General features: G+C 41.3%; 1 protein-coding gene across 11 annotated transcripts in view; it reads right to left on the bottom strand.

Annotated features, from left to right (window-relative positions):
* LPP (LIM domain containing preferred translocation partner in lipoma) overlaps positions 1-16,405 on the bottom strand; it is a 318,899-nt gene that overhangs the window by 97,265 nt on the left and 205,229 nt on the right. The gene's annotated exons all lie outside the window — the stretch shown is intronic.

Raw genomic sequence — 16,405 nt, 5'->3', positions numbered from 1 at the left:
GAGAGAGAGTGATGAAAGGGGTTAGTTGTTAGTAATGAAGCTGAAATGATCACTAGTCAGAAAAAGCAAAGCAGCAATGAAGTCAGAGCACTGTGAGCATGCTAGAAATTTTGGCAAGATCACACGTGAAGATACAAAAAGCAAAAGTTACGTTCCCCAGTCTGAAATGGCACATGCCCTAAAAAATTCTTCTTTACTTTTCCTGGGGATTTTTCACTACTTTCACTCAGTTTAGGAGGACCAACAACTGGTTTAGCACTAGAAATGAGCATCAGTTCTCCCCACCTAAATGATATATTCATACTAAAACAAAGGATGAAAACAGATGTAATTTGCACCTACTACACAAATCTTTGTTTCATCTTCACGCCTGAACAGGATTTCCCTCCAAATCAGATGAACATTTCTCCCTGACAAAATACCAGCAAAAGATGGTGTGTAGTTCACATCAAAATCTGTACAAAGTCAATTAAGGAAAACAAAAAACAAACAAACAAGATGATGACAACATTAGACAAATTATAATAGCTGAAGATATTTTGGGAAACTTTGATGATGTAAATACTGTCCATAGGTTTCCTATTTTACAGTGTTTACTTTTGGACTTGCTTGTTTACCAGTCATGTGGCAGTGTCACATTGACTATAAATACGTACTTTACAGAAAACGCAGAACTGTAGAAGTTAGAGATCAGTTCTTGGCTCTGAGGTGAAATTCAAATCTGATTATGTATCCCAGTTAAGGACTGGCTTTCCTATAATGAGCTAAGCTCCAAAGATCAGCACAGTCAAAATTTGGCTCTATAGTTTGTAGCTTGACCCTAGGTAAACTTCAGGCAGCACCATTTGTGGTTCAAAACAAACAAATAAAAAATCCCTTGATGTTTCTGAGTCATCACATTGCATTAGTTCAATTTTCAAAGGTGAATTTGTCTCAGCCAGTCATAGAGTTTTTGGTGGGATTAATAAGTGCTTTGTGGCTCAAAGGTGATTTGGCACTAAGGACACCATTCCTGTGCAGGGAGGACCTGTGTGAAAACAGCCATGTGTTCACATCACAGAGCCTTGTGCAAGGCTGAGAGCGCTGTTTGCAACTGCTTGGAGCCCGGGAGAACAAGGAGAGCACTTTGGACATTCCTGTGAATATCAAACATTTGCTAAAAGGGCAGGATAAAATCTTTCCTCACACACCAGTAAAACCTCTCTGCCATCTCATATTGTGCTTGTATGTCTTGTCCTTTTCCTACTGGCACCCATCCAGGACGGTGTAATTAGAGGACACATGGCGTGACAAGAGCAAACGATATGTCAAATATACACAGATCACCAGCCCCAGCTGAACAAGTGCCAGTGTCCCAGCACAAGCCAACTAAGGTGCTTAAGAAAGCCAGCAGCTCCCTAGACACTGAATGACAACAGAAAACTCTCCAAAGCAAAGACTGGGACCAAAACAGCTTATGCAGTGATGGTGAAAATAGCAGGTCTCTCAAGAGGCTGATCTATATACAAGGCACCAGCAGATCTGCAAATGACCCAGATAAAGAGAGTAATGGATATATGCAGTGGTCTTCCAGAACACAAGATTGCAGAAAGTGGTATGTCTAACATAAGTCTCTTGGTTTGGGGAAAAAATAAAAAAAAGGAAGGACTACTGGTATTACTGGTCAGGATGCTGAAGACACAGGAAAAGAAACAGCAATGAACTTCTGGAATTCACTAGTACTACAACAATATAACCAAGACACATACTGCTGGACCAACAGAACATCAAACACAATGTTAGTCTGGCCCTGGTCTTGACCTGTCACTTTTAAGTTAAAATCTGCTCATGCTGCAACAAGGAAAACGCTGAAGGTCAGCTCTGCAAGGTGCTCAGTGCTTTCACCAGTAGTCAGACAGTTGTACAAGCTCCTTGTTTGTTAGACGATGCAAGAGAGAGATGTAGAGTGAGAGGGAATATGTGCATTTGTGAATCAGCAAGTACTATTGTGTGTTGTGGTGGCAAGAGAGAGAAAGCAGGGAGAGATCAAACGAGCAGGACTGGCTGTGCCTTGAGCTACACTGAAAGCTTTTCTTGAGGTTTGCTCTTTCAGGGTCATCCACAGGAGGAATTTTGGGCTTGCTGCACTGTCAGGCTGCCCTAGCCTTTTGATTAAGACAAGGTAGGGGATAAACTTACATGCTGTGTGGGCAGTGCTGTCCCTTAATAAACAACACAACCAAAGGATTAATTGAGATAATGTTTTACTAAAGGCGGCTGGTGACCGCTGGCTGTCCCCTTTCCCTTGTGCTCTGAAACAAGCAGACAAGGCAGCTGCACTCTGCTGAGCAAACACACACTCTCCAACCCACCCTGTTTGCTCTGCTCACTGCCCCGTGCCTGGGCATCCCAGCCAGAGAGGCAATGTCATTCTGAAGCATCACCTGAAAGACATCAGGATTCAGCTCCTAGGCTTACCAGGGGTGCCCAGCAGCTCCCAGGAGGACAGACAGATGTGGCCCTTTCCCTGAGAGATTCTCTGAGAGCCCAGTGAAGCAGGAACAAAGGAAAACAGAGAGACTCACTGAAATTTGGATTTGGCGATTTGGATGGCCTCACACAAAACCCCACAAACCTTACAGGTGCCATTACAACTTCCCCTTTTCAGGGGAAGCACAGACCACTGCGTGTCAAAACCTCTGGGTTTACTTCCCCCACTTCAACACCACTTTCTCTTTGGACTTCGGCATGTTAATTAACCCAAACAAGGTTTGTTTTTTGCATCTGCATGATGAGCGCTGCCTGTTCAGAAGCATTCTTATGGTCCTTCACTGCTTGCACACAGTAATGTCCAGGCTTCTTCCCTCGGGAAGATTTAGTGATCCCATCAGAGTTCCTACGAAAGGAGAATGAACCACCTGAATTGCTCATGCCTGGGGCAAGCAGGTTGATGGGGGAAACCAGCGTGAAACAGCTCATCCACAGTAACCCCCAGGGAAAAGGAAGGTAATACAGGGTCCAAGCTGTCAAACCAAGCTGGTGAATTCTTTGTGCTAAAGGCTGACATTAGGCCACTCAAATATCATGTTTTGATTAAAAACAACTCATTGCACATATTCAGCTGACGGCTGTAGGAGTCCGTCCTCAGTGTTAGTACTTTAAACTTCATGAATAGGAGGCACAAAAGAGCAGAAATCATGGATGATGAGCCAACACTGAGGACATGAGTAGAATCCTAGAAGTGTTATTACCCAGCTGATATTTGTCTACACACATGTGCATGCATCTGGGTGTTAATATCCACAACAAACCTCCAATTAAACGTACGTCAGCAATTGCCAAGTTGCTTCTTTTTGTCAGGTAGATTTTTGTATTCATTCCTACAGTCCCACAAATAGAGTCCTCACGGTTCTCCCAGCACCCAAATCACTTGAGCTTCTGCCAATCTAGAACTACACAGTGGCAATCACACAAGTCTGAGGAAAGCCATACACCTTGGCTGAGGAATTGCAATCTCCTGCAATTCAAGTGAAAAATCAGTGTTGGGGAAGAAAGGCATCTGCAGAACAGCTGAGGCAGATATGAGCTGATATGAAACCATGAGTAATAAACTCTCATCAGCAAAAGCTCAATGTAGCTGTCTTGCCCACTGTCATCACAATGCTCTGGACCCTGTATACTGACCCTTGTATATATTCATCACTGAGGAGGAGTGAACAGCTGCCTCTTGTGCAAAGCATAAGAGAAGCAGGAAAAAAACTCTGACCAAGAAAAATAGGATGTGAGATTCAGAGAAATCCTTCTGGGAAAAATCAGGAGTAGGGGGCTTGGAAAAAAAGCTTAGGAAGAAATGTATATCTGTAAAAAGGGCCCAAGTTTTCAACATTATTTCTGCTACGTATCTGTGAGGATGCACGTTCACAACCAACCCCTCCTGATACCTGCCTTTGCTCTCTACCTATACTGCCAACAGTCCTTTCTGATGAGGTTCACATCACTGGGGGTGTCTGTTCAGAAACAGCCCCAATCACTCACAGCCCACTCAGAATGCTACAGAAAACTCCCCAGAAATGGATGGGTTTCCACTGCAGAGTGTTATTTACTTGAGTTGTTCTATTGAAGCACTCCTCTTCCTCTTTACAAGAACTTACACAGAGATATCTTCCTACATGTGAAGTAAAAATCTCTGTTTGCTTAGAAACAATGTCTCACAAAAGAAAGTATTGAAAAATGTTACGGCTGGTAACCAGCAAGGATAAGGTGTTGATTCCCCTAGAGCTAACCATAAAGTCACTGTTGTACCAGGAACAGGTTCAATGTGTAATGTTTTAGGGAGGCAGGAAATAGAAGAACAGAAAAGGCTACTCTATGATTTACTCAGTCTCCTAGTTGTTGCTTGAGAACCTCAGATGACAATACTATGTTAGCTTCTGATCTATACTCCCAGCTGTTGCTAAATCAACAGAGTTGCTCCAAAGTCAATACTGCCATAGTGACATCACTCTGGTCCAATATACACACTGCAAAATGAAAACGTGTACATTACAACTCAAGAGCCTTCATAGGACAGACCAAACTCACTGCTAAAATGTTATTCTATACGAATTCCGTGTATATGCTTCATATATGAGGTGTCGTATCTGATGTGGCTTTTTTGGATGTCTGCTTGTTTCCATTCCTGGTTTCTCATCTCATTCCAGCAACAGCTGGAATTACTGTACAGAGATAGCCTGACTCCAGCTGCAACACAGCTCCTTCAATAAGTTAGTTTTAAAGCCTTCTAAAACCAAATGGGGCATAACATGGCCACCAAATGTCTGATGAACCATCCCAGATTGAAGACCAAAGGAAACTGGTTGAACAATCCTGAACACTGGGCAACAACATTTATCCTCTTCCTCATTTCCTACGTTCTCTGTATCTGGTTCCCCATAAAACATGCAGATGCTTCAGTAAAAGGAAAGCTGAGGATGTCAGTAGTCATGCCTGGTCTCAGTGGCCTTTCCTCATGCTTGGCAACAAAATAAAACAGGGACTTAAATCACGGTGAGGCACTGCATATTTCTGCTCTAAGCACACACTCAGCACATGGGAGAGTGGGCCACATTCATCCTAAATCCCACCAAAGCCCCTAGATCCAGACAAGGTCACAGCTCTGCACCGCTCCTCAAGGAATGTATATACCTCACCCTCTGAATGTTGACTGATTCATAAAACTGTATGACTTGATTAAAATAGCTCATTCTCCACCTCTGAGGGAATCTTTTTTATCTGCCTGGAACAGGTCCTTGCTTTCTGTCTGTAACCAAGGGAGGAGAAAGCCATGGGGCCGCTACCGCTATGAGCCTGGCTGAGCTACTTTCTCCCTCTGTGAGTTTGGGGAAATGACCATAACAGCAGAATATTGCCATAAGCTTTTCAGAGGCTTTGTGAAGAATTTAGTTGAGATTCGTAAGAGAGCTCTCACAATATAAAACACTACATAAATGCTAAAAGTTAACTGTTGTTAATAGCCACAGATTTAAGAGAGATCTTGCTTTCATTTACATACAAAGGTACAGAAATATCCTTCATTTCAAATAACCACTGAGCCTGCTGTGAGAGGCTCTGCAAATGATTTTCACTGCCTTTCACACAGAAAATAGGAACACTACTTTGCATTTATAGACTTTAAAACTAATTTGCAGACAATCAAGTCTTGAAACCCCCACTGTGATACAGGAGGTAAACATTATACCTGTTTCAGAGAGGAAACTAAGAAGGAAAAAGGTTAAATCCCCAAGTCTAAAGCCAGAAACGAGACATTTGAGAAATCAGGCATGCTGGTAAGGTCTATCTAGATGTACAATTGCTCACCTTTTCTTCTTACTGAACAGTTAACTCTTCTGCTCTCAAGGTTCTAAACATCAGGGTGCACATGCCATATGGCAAGAGTGGCCACCACATCTGTCTGTATTACCTCCATATTTAATCTTCTGCAGATACTTCTGTTGACCACAGAGTGTGCCTGGAATTGCATGAGGCCATTTATTCCATTTTCTAACATGTGTGGCAGCAGAAAATTGTTGACGACTAAAAGTTAACCAAGCATTTATTTTTAGAACCCAAGTCCAACGTTATAGTGTCTGGACTCATAACTACCCATTTCTCCAACATTAAGCTGAGCTACCACATGAGAAAATTGCTAGAATGATAGTATTTCCAGGGCATATTGAGTCACTGTCCAACATCTAAATTGGGAAATAAAATAATTTCTCAGCAACTGGCAGCACAGTGGGAGGCAAACCTTGCAGGAACTCATCTCGCATTCAAAAATCCAGGTTTTTACTTTAAAACAGGTTCCTCACCACTAAACACAGGGTTCTTTAATTTCCCAATGACAGAAAAACAATTAGGGTCCATGGTATTGAATTCTTGGCATTGTCTAGTATTTAGAACAATTACTAAGCATCACTAGCAGAATTATAATGGTGATAACCAGGGAGTAGCAAGAGCAGCACCATGGAGACCTAGGAACATGTATCATATTTTAATCTGATCCATCCTAGAGAAGTGCTGTGGTCCCTGACTGGAGGCTCTTCCTGACCAGTCCTTGGAGAAAGATGACTATGAACCTCAACCCTGCCTACAGCAGGAATTCCCAGCCCAAGTGAGACCACCTTAGGTTGCTTCCTCAATGGCCCACAGGAATGCTAATGTGAAAGAGTAAAAAAGTCTCTGTAGCAGTGGGTTTTTTGCCTTTTTTCATTTGCATACAATTATTTTTCCCCCTTGGACACGCAGACTCCACATAATGAATCTAAGCTTCTGACAAAAGGCTTTCCTACATCAGAGGAAGTACAGCTCAGAAGTAATTTGCCAATGCTTGGGATGTGCACACTGAAAGCCACAGATCCCCTGTCCAGTATAGTCTCTTTCCTCGAGAGGAGAAGCTGCCTATGGTGACTCAGTTAATAATTAACTCCTAAATGGAAGCAGAAGGGTTGATGAGGGTGATGAAGGTTTACGACTGCATGTCTGTATCCTTTCTAAAAGGAGAAACAGATGTTTCCAACCACCACAAATTTCCATTCCACAGATCTCTTGCTCTGGCTGTTACCTTGGGGCAGTGACTTCCAAATGCTGTATTAAGAAACAAAAAAATTAATTGTTTTGCTGGAAGGTTCAAGAGAGACTCTGGGGCAGAGTCAGAGGTTGAACACATTCTCTCACACAGCAGCTCAGAAGGCAGAAGACAGCACTGGAAAATCCTGTCCTAATAATGCTTTTCTTTGCTGGTAATCAGGGTCTCCACGATTGCCAGTTCAATTGGAGAAGAGCCCTGGAAATTCTTCTGCTTTGTCAGCGACATGGTCTCAAGCAAATCCCTGTCTCATCTGTCAAAGTACAATCTGGATGCTTTCACTAGCATTAATTTAAATTTCTAAACAAACACCAGACCCTACCAACTTGTGTAATGGTGAAGAAGGTAATTTTATCTGAGATGTTTGGGTTTCCTTCCCTCTTTTGTCTCCCACTTTAAATTGATGCCATCTTGATTAAAAAAAAAAAAGGCCGGGGGGCATTTTCGAGTGCTGCCTGCAGATATGCATTTGTATGCTTTTTCCACCTTTTAACTAACAAATAGAAGGGGGAAAAAAAAGTTAATTTTGCTAGCAGCCTGCTGTGATATAAATAAAAATAATAGGTACATTCACAGATTTTGAACTTTTTTACAGCCGCTGCTGCAAAAAGCAATTTTAATTTATAACCATGGATTCTTGCAAAACATATAACAAAGACATAATAAAATGGAATGTTTATCCTGTGGCTCCCATTAGACCTCCGTTCGATGGTTGTAACTAATGACTTGTTTTTCCACTTTTGTATTGGAAGCCTTATTACTGGACTGCATAGAGCATACCTTATTTGATTTCCCTAGCAAGGTCTGCACCTCTTGCTGAAGCCTGCAATTAGATGTTCATGAAGTAATATTAAAAAGCTGCATAATCACATCTGTAGCCAAAAATTAAAAAAAAAAAAAAAAAAAAGCCAGTAACAAGCCAGCTCTGTTTGTATAATATTATACCAAGTACAATAGACTAATGTTCACTCCAGTGCATGTGTCCTTTTGACTAACCACTTCTATCTGACAACCTTTTTTTGGCAACAGAACACATTGTACTTTTTGGATAATTGACTGTGGAATATAATGTTGTTTATTCAAAAGCAGGTCACACAGAACTGAGCTTCCAGTTGTCTTTATCCCTCTACCTTTCTTATCTTCATGCTGTTCAAATTTCTGCTGAATTTCTTTTAATTACACTTATGGTTTTAATTGCTGTTCTGTATTTATTCAGTAGAAGGTGACCTGATGATGAAATGGTACAGAAAGGTGGGTGGGAAGCTGAATTCAGATTTGAAAATTATATTTGGCCATATTTATTGGTGAGCAACGTCATGAAGAAACAAACACAAGCATGTACAATCCCAACACCCTCTGGTATCTACAAGGCCATGCTTGCCTGCAGTACAACTGCATTACTTCTCTGTACTGAAAAATCTACTAGAGAGACTCATCCACCACTTGCTCAGTGATCTGGAAATTCTACAGCAGCAAAAGGCCTAATTTTAAGCCTAAGCCTTAGAGGACAAGAACCCTGAGGGAAAGTGATGTAGAAACACGTAAAAGTTGTGAAAAATCTAGATGATGGGAAATGCAGTTGGGAAAATGGGTTCAGGAGAGAGTTTTAACTGAAGTATTCAAATGAGGTCGTGCAAGAATTGATGTGTTTCTAAAGCATGTTTTTGGGATGCAGCCTGTGGAAAGAGAGGTTACAAGTAAGTATTGCATAATAGGAGGGGGAAGGACTTTGATGCAGCAAGGAATAGAAAAGCAGCCTTCTAACACAAGCTGGACAAGGAGATGCAGGGCACCTTTCTGATGCTGATCATCAGATCAGGAAAACAGAATTGCCACCTGAATCTTTGAGTCTCTGAGATAAACACGAAACAGGGGTTTACAAGAATACAAATGTTGCAGGAGACTTCCTCACAGAGATGTCTTCTGTTGGCTGAGTTGGACTGCAAAATAAAACTCTCCAGGCTTCCTGGTGACAGCCTAGAAGGAATCCACCAGTGACATACACACAGCAGGAGCTCCCCTGTCCACTTAGGCCATTTTTCTCCGTAGAAAAGGCATGAGTTTTCACTTTAAGCTCTACTGCAGCAACAACAGAAAGAAAGTGATTCATTTAATGAACAACCAGTTCTTACAAACCTGGAGGAAAATCCTGAAAAAAAGTTTCTCTTCAGGTGTTGGTAAATTAGAGTCTAACTAGGCAATAATAGGATGAAAATTATGATACCTAATCTGCATATTATAGCTCAGGTGTGGTTCCATTTTATTGATGACTAATCCTAGTAAGTCAGGTTAAGTTACAGCCGACTCATTTGAGGAAATTTTGTTTGTTTGTTTAGAAAAATATTTAATTGGGAGGACGAGTGATACTGACAGTAAGAGTAATTCATTTGCTGTGCTAAACCACACTGTGGAAAATCCTTGCTAATGCTACATTGATCAGCTAACACACAGCAGCTTCACCCTTCTAATTTGTTTTGTGTAGCTGACTTTAGATGGCCCATTTCAATCTGGACTATTTTGAGGAGCCATGTGAAACTAAGTCACTGCCCTATTAGTGTGGATAAAGAGACACATGAATATTACTCTGCTACAAACAAGACGTAGTTCATCTGATATTTCTTCCAGCAGAGAGAATACATTGCATCTGGAACAAAGAAGAAAATGTGACTGGAAAGTTTAGAGCCCTTAAATTAATTCCCTAGACAAAAAGTTGAGGCATCATACTCATAATACCATGTTATGTAACTTGCTGTGGAGCCAGGCAGCTACTAAGTGAAATAGTATAAGTTATAAAAACAAAATATTGTTGTGAAAACAATTTTACAGCTTTATAATTCACTATTATTTTCATTTAAGAACAAAACTGTCAGTGTAATTGCAGATTCTGTTTGCCTTGCAGGAGTTCTTTCAGCCTGTGATAGGAAACCTCTTTTTTTTTTAACTTTTTTTCCCCCAAAGGCTGCTATTAAATTTACTATATCATGTTTCTTTATAGTTATGCAGAGGTAAATCTTAACAGGAAGCCCATTATGTGGAGGCCAAAGTTAGTTTAACACCAGAACATTTATGATCACTAAATGTAACCATATATTAGCAACTGCTTCATACCATTATTCTTGGATGAAACAAATATTATATCAGCCGACATTATAGACTACTTTGTAATCTTAACAACTGAATATCTATTTTTGATGGTATCTTCATGGCTGGCACTGCTCACTGTGCACCATGATAGTTGTCTAACTTGCCTGCTCATTCAAGTACTAGGCTCAAGAGCCTATCTATGCACAACCATACTTATCCAGGGAAAACAATTCATCTTTTAAACTGTACACAGCCCCCTACACAAAGTGGTACTTCAGTAACAAAACATTACTATTTTATCTGTATATGTGCCATTAAAAACTCGATTAAGACTGCAAATATGCTTCACAGACGTCAGCGGGAAAACCACCGAAATATGGGAAGATCCACTCCAAATGACATGGCCAAAATAGGACATCACCCAAAGCATCATCTATGCTGTCACTGTGTTGTGAGCAGAGTGACTTCTCTTAACACTGGCATTACCATCAGGTCATAAGCCCAAAGAGTTTCACACCAACAGGGCAGCCAGAGACCCTATCACCTCAAACAGAAGAGCCACCAAATGACACCAAGATGTTCCATGTCTTCCTGTTCTGCCCTACTCTCCTAATCAATTGGTGCTTAACCTTGGACAAATTTCTCTACCCATTCAGGTTCTGGCTTCATTGCAATAAACTTGACAATGACACAGAGGTTATCTGACAGAAGAACAGCTTCCTCACACACTCTGGTGCTTTGGCTTTGAAAGAATTACAGCGTGGTTGAACTTGAGTGTATTTTTAAATGGAAGAAACCAGCTCCTCCAGTAATCAGCAGCACCATCACACTCAATAGCCAGAGTCTGCCTGCAAATTAAGTGGCACTCACTTTTATGGGTGCTGCTTTCCGTACTGAAAGCTGTAAACCTGTAGCAAGGCCAACCATCCTTGTCACTTCATGCTACAGAGCAGGCTGCCCCTTAGAGACCTGAGCTCAGGCAGCCCCAGGGCTCAGGCAAGCCCCACTGCCTGGAAACCAGCCAGCCCCCCTGTCTGATGCTATGTAAGTATACACTCACTGCATCTTATGACCTCAGACCCAAAATTCTTATGTTAGCCTGTAACACAGTCTGGCAGGATCTCTCAAGGTAGACACTTGGTTATCAAGAGTTAACCAGCACAAAAGCAGAGCCCTTGATTAACTTCAAGGTTGCCCCATGCCTTGTCATGTGTGGAGGCATTGTCCTCAGCTTATTTTAAGAAGGAGCAAGAAAGAACATCCAGGTATTATGCCAAAAGCCTCTTTCTCAATTATTCCTCTTATATTTCTAACCCATTGTGGCTGACTAAAGGCTAAAGCTACAAAAGCTGCATCCTGAAGCTGTAAATTTAAGTTGGCTTTTCAGTATATGCTGACCTGACTTACTCCTGTAACTGCAGGCTCCCTGTTATCTTTAACTTCAAGGTAATTGTTTGGCAACTCTTTGTTTCACTATTTCAGGAAAACAACTCAAATATATGATACCTAAGAGAAAATACTGATTAATTGCTCTGTCATCAGCTGGTTCCTGCTAGTATATAGAGTGCTTAAATAATAAAAATATAATACAAAGAACAAAGAGTAAAGTTCTCAAATGAACAAGTTAAACACATTTTGAGCCAAGAACTGGGCTCTTTCAAAAGTCTAGGATATAAACCAGACTGTGTCATATTCCTGCAGTCAGGATAAGGACACCATTCTGAAAATACATCTTTGCATCTCTTGCCAGCACCTATTCACCTGAGAAAACCCACAACAATTTTTGTGCAGGGATTTATAATAACTTGGAGAGGAAAATATTCTCAATGCCACAGTACCACAAGTCCTGAGCTTTTCATCTTATTGTTAGACACAACTGCCTTCTTTCCCCTTCTCCTCATTTTAACAGAAGCAACAGTATTTAATTTAATCCACCCAGAAGCAATGACAGAGTCAGCAGCTGATATACAGCTAGTGCTGGTTAGAACTCTGAATTACTGTTTTGTGAAGAATGTCAACATTTTGACATTTGTTGCTATTCTCAGGGTAGAAAGGAACTGCATATTCGTCTGGAAATTTCGAAATGTCACACTGAACTCGCAGATTCAACTCTGAATTTCAGAATTTCACATTCTATTTCATTTTACATTGGCTTTCAGTCTTTTTTAATTCATTAAATGCCGAAGTAGAATATTTTAAATCACCCTTTTTAATTTTACTTTGGTTTGCTTTATTTGAGCATATTAAAACTATGGGAAACCACTGTCCTGCACTGACAGAAAACAAACTTCAATTATCATTTTTCACTGTCTCCAAACTCCATTCACTGAAAATTTTTGATACGTGACTTTTGTGAAGACAGTTAGGTGAAAGCATAAAATTTTGGGTGAGAAGACACTTTGGGGGAGGCAAGCAATGCAAAGCAAGCTGCCTGCCTTTCTCCACAAGTCAAAAGCAACACTAGGAAGGAATATATCCCTGTGACAGCAGGAGGGAATCTGGCAGACTGCTTTTATTCATCTGCAGAGAAGAAAAAGTTTCTAGTCGCTAAATTAACAGCAAACAGCAAGAGAATTAGTCTCAGTTCAAACGCAAGTGCTGGAGGTATATCCTTTACGTGAGAGATGGAAGGCTGTAAAAATTATTAAACCAGTGCAAGAGAAGTGCATCAGTCATAGCGAAGGGCACTGGTGAGCAGATGTTTCTGAGGCAAAGATGAAACTTCCAAGCGAATGTCTCCATCACAGGTATTAAATCAGTGGAAAAACTGACAAAAGCTGTGTAAAACGAGAAAACAGTGAGCCATCTTGGGCACTGCAAGCTGCAAGAGACCATGTCAGGGCTGGCTGCAGCAGGCAGCAAAGAAATCATCTCCAGCAGTGCGGAAACCACGCGGTGGCTGAGGTCTGCTAGTCATGAGCAGCCACCACCACCTAAGCCACAAGCATGAGCTGCCTCATTAAATCCTCCTGGTTTACAGTTGTCTCCCCATTTTTCATGGTGCTCACCTGGAAAGGTGTGCAAAACTGAAGGGCTGTCTGAAGAGGAGGCCATGCTCCATGTGCACTGATGCCTGTACAGGTGTGAATGGAGGTACTGCAACCTGTGGCTGAGCAGGTTAAGGAATTGGGGCACTTGTGCCATGTCAGGGAGAACAGACACAGCTACCAAAGGGACACTGCTCCCCTTCTCCTCCCTCTCTCCTTTGCAGCAAATCTGCAACAAAGAAACGTGGATTTGGATGCTATACTAAATCCGAGCTACAAGACACTTCTGTCCTCACCAAATTGTTAAATTGCTCTCAAGAGATAAATGTTTTTGTTAAGATTTCCACCATTTTGGACCAGATCCACAAAGCTGTCTCAAATGGCTTCAGTGGTACATAGTCTAGATGTTGAAAACATGAAAGGTCCCTTCAGGAAGGAATGTGCTTCCCAAAGCCTATTTAGGAGAACAGCTGGGATCTAGAAAGAACAGATCTCCCAGAGCCACCCCTCAAATACACCAGGAGATACATGAGGACCCTAAAAGGTCCACAGATCTAGCTGGGAGATATGATAGTGTCTCAAAAATGCTCAAACATGACCAAAACCAGTGAAAAGACCTAAAACTATTTGGAGATATGGGAACTAACAAGGGTTTTCGGTGTCTTAACCAGTCCAGCACAGAAACATTTGGTGATAGATGAGCTGGTCGGTGGTGGGAGTTTACCAGTCCTGCTTTGGCCACAGGGCAAAGTCCTGGGAATACTCCACATCAGAAACTGTTTCTGTCATATGTCTACTATGGACATGTTGGTGCCAGAAATGAATGTACCTAATGAGCCACCCTGGCCTCATGCCCTCTGCCCTTTGGGAGAGGAGAAGTTAAGAGAATTAAGACATTTTGACTTGGTCTGAGCAGGCACAGCAAGAGCATGAGAGGAGCCAAATGGTCTCATGAGAACTCTGCTGCTGTTCCTACAGAAGTCCCCACCACCCACCATCCAGAAGAGAAAGCTCCTGAGGTTTTCTGGCTGTTGAAGCACATGAAGGTTTAAATGAGGACATGCACTCCACCAGATCATTTCCTAACTAGGACTTGGGCACTAATGCTGGACAGGGTGCTGCATTAAAGACTAAAATGCCCAGAGGCTTCACATGCATGACTCTCACCCCATAAGTGGCCCAAGGACAGAATGCAATGTGGAATTGTGTGTGAGTAAAACTCATTGTTTTCAGCAGGCTTTAAGAACCAGTACAGATTATTTGCTGTTCCCATACCAATCCAGATTTATTTTGGATCAGCAGCGACTTCAACATGATTAGTATACAGCAAAAAGCACAGAGCCTCAGTGTCATGAACCTCTTCCTAGCCAGAATGCCAAAATATAAACCTTTTTTTTTTTACCCTTTAAAAACATGAAACAAATTTAATGAAAAATTTTGCCCTCATAGTGATGGATCATGGGATATGTTGGAATTAAGGACCATGAACTTTTAATCTGAGATGGATTTGCTACAACATCCTTAATAATTTGCACACAAACTATGTTCAAGTTAGGCATGCAGTTTTCTGAATACATTTAGAAATTGTTTGATATTTTAAAACCATTCCCTTGCAAGAAGAAAAATTCCTAAAGGTCATCTTACATTTTATGTGATATGTATTAATGCTTCTTACCCTTTCTGTTTCTTTAACTGAAAGGTCTTAAATCAACCTTGAAAAGGCAAAACACAAACAAATGCAGAATCGTGTGTGTGTGCTGGAAAAGATGTTAAAATTTACATGATAGCCAAATCAAATTACAGTGACAATTCTTCCTAACAGATACCTGGCTCTAACACAGCCCTTTTTTCCCCTTTTAAATAAAATAATTCCCAAAGTCGATTTTATGAATGAGTTATTCTGCAAAGGAAGAGAACAGCACGTGGTAAGGCTGGACAACAGTGCTTTAAAGGCAAAGCCTGCCACCAATATGTTACAGAGGATTTGTAAGCTCAAAAGTGAAATAGGTAAGAAAACAGCTATTTAGCAAGTTGGAAGAGAAAGAAAGTTTCTGCAGGGTTTTATCATCAAGCAGATGATAGTTTGTTCTGGAGAAGAACTGAAATTATTTTTTATAGAGATCTTATGAAGTATTTCGGCCGTGTATTTGCAAATGCCACGTGCACACACACCAACATGTATATACAAATATATATAGGCATACACGAAACCCCCAACTTGAGCTAAATTAAATTGTCCCACCAGCTTTGTAATGCAAATGAGACTAACAGGCTTGTGATGTTTGTGGTTTGAGATGATTTGCGTTTCCATAGAGATGCTGACTGAACTACAGTTTTTAAATTTTTTATATATATGCCTACTTGTATCTATAAAAGTCTAAATATGGATCTGCTATACCTCAGCATTTCCTCAGTGACTCCACTGGAACCACAACCATTTACACCAGTTAAAGCTATGTGCAAATTTTGTGCCTTTCACTACTTTTCAATCTAAGCTCCATTCCAAGTACCTGCAGAGCTGAGAGTTTATTGCTTCTCTCCCTGCTTCAAAGGTTCTTGTCAAGGAAGGGGAAGAAAAGAGAAAAAGCAGTTTCTTAGCTGCTTGTAGATAATATTTCAAGGACTTCTGTAATTTCTTGCCCTCTCTAAACTGCCTTGAGAAACATCTTTGCCTTTTAAAGTTCCCACTGTCAGGAAACCTGGAATTCAGGGACAACCACCTGTGTGCTGTTAGAGAAGGAAATGACAAAGGGACATGCTTTCTGTTATGTATCAGAAGCTTTTTCCCCTTTCCCTGTGAGCACCCACAAACTCAAGAGCATGGATATGCTCAGATGTGCCAAGGTGGGCCTGGGCAGCCACTGCATCACTGCCTCACTACCTCACATTTGTGGAACTTCAGCTCGTCATACACAATGAGGGCCCTACAAAGCTAAAACACCTCCCAGAGCCACATTAGAGATGGCCACCAGCAGAAGTGACAAAAGCCAGGCAGGATCAGCTTGGGCACAGAAACCAGGCTGACCCGCTTTAACTTTCTATTTCAAACTGACTTCACTTTATGAGGTCCAGGCATTTGTTGAAGTGGATGGGGGCTACACGGTGTACCAACATCGGAGAGGAAAACCAGAGCCGAGCTCTGTGGGGACTCATTTCCATGTGGTTTCAGTGATAAGTGATCTTTGAACAGCGACACAGCAGAGGACAACCTCTGCAATCACTCTGAACCACA

This window comes from Camarhynchus parvulus, chromosome 9 (genome assembly GCF_901933205.1).
Source record: "Camarhynchus parvulus chromosome 9, STF_HiC, whole genome shotgun sequence".
Lineage (NCBI taxonomy): Eukaryota > Metazoa > Chordata > Aves > Passeriformes > Thraupidae > Camarhynchus > Camarhynchus parvulus.
Note: the sequence above shows the minus strand (reverse complement) of the source record. Positions and strands in the feature narration are given on the sequence as shown.